Here is a 3,412-nt window from a genome sequence, read left to right on the forward strand (position 1 = left end):
CACTACTGATACAAGATACTCGTCAGCTGGCCTGTCCCAAAGTACAACTCAAGGCCATTTCCACCAGGGCAAAAAGAAAGGTTGACCACTCAACTCCCAAAGGAAAGGTCTGTCCTATCATACCACATATCTCAGTCAAGTCTAAGGCTTTGTATTAGAAGCATAAACAATTTACAAAAGAGGTTTGGTTTTTTCTCAAGGCTGCTCCTCACTGCCACCTGGCAATCAAGTGGCCCTGGCGCTCACTTCTGCTTAGAGAAGTACTCTTTGCTCTTCTGGACATCAGGTTTGATGGTATCACTGACAGGTTTCCAGCCAGCTGGGCACACTTCCCCATGTTTGTCTGTGAACTGGAAGGCCTGAACTAGTCTTAGGGTCTCATCCACAGAGCAGCCAACAGGGACGTCATTTACAGTGATCTGTCGAAGGATCCCTTTATCATCAATGATGAAGAGTCCTCTAAATGAGAAGCCTTCATCTGCCTTTAAGACCCCATAGTCCTGAGCAATTGTGCGCTTGGGGTCTGATACCAAAGGAATATTCATGGGTCTCAGTCCTCCTTGTTTCTTGGGTGTGTTGATCCAAGCCAGATGACAGAAGTGAGAATCCAAAGAAGCACCAATCACTTGGCAGGTGAGTTTCTTAAATTCTTCTGCCCTGTCACTGAAAGCAATGGTTTCAGTGGGGCACACAAAGGTGAAATCAAGAGGATTAAAAACAGAACACAATATATCTTCCTTTGTCGTCAGACAAACTTATATCTTTGAACTGACCATCTGGCATAACAGCTGTAGCTTTGAAGTTGGGAGAGTTGGGAGCAGGGTGCCCAATTTCTGCAGTTCCTGAAGATATCTTCAGTTATCAGCAGTTCCAGGACCAAAAACACCAGTCTGGCCACTAATCAGGACAAGAATGCGTCTCACTAGAACTTTCTAGAAACAATTCAACACTACCCACCAGGAACTTTTTTGTTGTTGTTAAGTGCTACAAGTCAGTTCCAACTCATAGTGACCCTGTATAGGGTTTCCAAGAAGAGGCTAGTGAGTTTGAATTGTTGACATTGTGGTTCAAACCAACCTTGTGGTCCAGTGCTTTATACCCCAAGCACCACACCAGGACTCCATTAGGAACATCAGAATTATTCAATATTCTACCTTAATCCTAAAATTAAGAAATTTCATTTTAGGAAACAAACAGGTTTCAAATTTTTTATAGAAACGTGTGTCGCATAAAACTCTTTGCATTAGAAGAAAAACAAGTAAAATGTCCCCAAATACGGCAAGTAATGGCAAATCCAGAGTGTTCTGGGTGAATTGTGTCTCCCCAAAAGATATGTTGAAGTCCTAACTACCAGTATGAACGTGAGTTTGTTTGGAAATTGGGTTTTGAAGATGCTATCAATTAACATGAGATCAGACTGGATGGATTAGGGTGGGTCCAGTATAAGTCATCTCTTAATAAAAGAGGCGAGGAGACAGACAAACACAGATGGAAGATGGCATGTGAGGATAGAGGCAGTTTGTAGGAGACCAACTGTAAAGCAAGTGTTGCTGGCAGCCACCAGAAACTAGGAAGAGGCAAGGAAGGATTCTCCACTAGAGCCTTTGGAAAGAGCATGATCATGCTGAAACCTTGATTTTGGACTTCTAGTCTCCCAAACTGTGGCAATAAATTTCTGCTATTTTAAGCCACCCATTGTGGTGTTTTGTTATGGTAAACACTCAATGTTGTTGCCATTAATATTCCTACTTATAGCAACTTGTATAGGGTCTCCAAGGAGTGGCTGGTGAGTTTGAACTATTGGCCTTGCAGTTCAAACCAACTTGTAGTCCACTGCTTATCCTACAGCGCCACACCAGGACTCCATGGGAAACTCTAGGAAACAAACAAACATAAAACAGACTGTTATGTTGTTGTTGTTGTTAAGTGCCTTCAAGTCGGTTCCGACCCATAGCGACCCTGTACAGGGTTTCCGAGGGTGTAAATCCTTACGGGAGTAGAAATCCTCATCTTTCTCCCGCGGAGCAGCTGGTAGTTTCGAACTGCTGACCTTAAGGTTCGCAGCCCGATTCGTAACCACTACGCTATGCGTTCTGAGATTCATTGACATGGACAAATGCTCTTTCTACAATGTTAAGTTTTGGGGTGGTGGCTGTTGTTAACTGCATCAAGTCCGGTCTGACTCATAGGAACCCCATATAGGATTTCCTAGAAGCAGCTGCTGGGTTTGAACCATTGACCTCATGGTTAGAAATCCAGTGTTTACCCTACAGCGCCTCATTTTGGGGTAAAAGAGTCTAATATAGAATTGTGTACTAATCCCAGTTAGGCACATCAAGGCTTAATAGGACATGTTTCAAAATGTTAAAACCAAGCCTCTCTGACTTCTAGAGTTGTAGGATTATTTTGATAATTGGGAGCAAGAGGAGGGGGGAAGAGAAGATGTCATTAAGAAATGATTGCACCTGATTAACTACAGATTGTGCTTTCTGTTGCCAGATGATCATTTGCCTTTGGCAAGAGACCCATTTCATGATTCTAGAAGCTCTGCCAGGAAAAGCGCACTTAACCAGAACAAATCCACCCTGGGGCCTGCCAGTCCCAGCTGGAGGGAGGGAGGGAAGGTGCAGGGACACTCATTTAGAGAGAGGGGCAGCTTTGTTTCTGAGATGTATTCCAAATTGAGTGGTGCACCCCTACCTATTCCCTGAGACCTGATTCAAAGATTAATTGCTGGTGCCAACCTGAAGCTGGCTGGACGCCATGCTAACCCAGGGGCTGTTTTCCCATGCTACCTTGAAGTGTGTGTCGATGTGATTGAGCTTCTGAATTCCTCTCAGGATGCATTTCCTAATAAGCAAGGTTAGCACTGGCTTACTTACTAATCTATAATGAATAATTTCAGTGAAAAACATGTGAATCTGTTCACTACACAAGTTAGCCTGTGTTAACCTTGCTTACTTGGTAGTCTGTTCCTGTCAGGGACTATACATTTGAAAAGAGGTTTTGATTGTGTAGGAAGTACTGTGGGATTGAGAGAGAGAGAAAAAGAGAGAGAGAGATGCCAGCCATACCTAGAAGCAGAACCTTTGATGTGCTGAAAAAGGGTGTGAAATTGTTCACTACAGATTAGTAAGTAAACACAAGTAAGCCTGTGCTTACCTTCCTCATTGAATCATCCAACATTGGCAGCTCTCAGTGGAGAGCCTCACATTTGCTTCCAAAAAATTCATCAAGCTGCTTCCCATGGAGTCCAGGTTTCTGGCCCAGGGTGTCCTCTGTCATCAGCGCATTGGAGACGATAATCCCCTCCTGCTGTACCGTCTAGCACCTTTCTCCTCAGAACAGCAGCAGGATCTCCAGGGAGCATCCTCCCAGATTTACTGAATCAGAACCTGTAGTCTAACAAATC

General features: G+C 43.8%; 1 pseudogene; it reads right to left on the bottom strand.

Annotated features, from left to right (window-relative positions):
* Positions 1-242: 242 nt before the first annotated feature.
* Positions 243-2,765, bottom strand: LOC102821905 (annotated as a pseudogene).
* Between the last annotated feature and the right edge of the window lie 647 nt (positions 2,766-3,412).

This window comes from Chrysochloris asiatica, unplaced genomic scaffold (genome assembly GCF_000296735.1).
Source record: "Chrysochloris asiatica unplaced genomic scaffold, ChrAsi1.0 scaffold00313, whole genome shotgun sequence".
NCBI lineage: Eukaryota > Metazoa > Chordata > Mammalia > Afrosoricida > Chrysochloridae > Chrysochloris > Chrysochloris asiatica.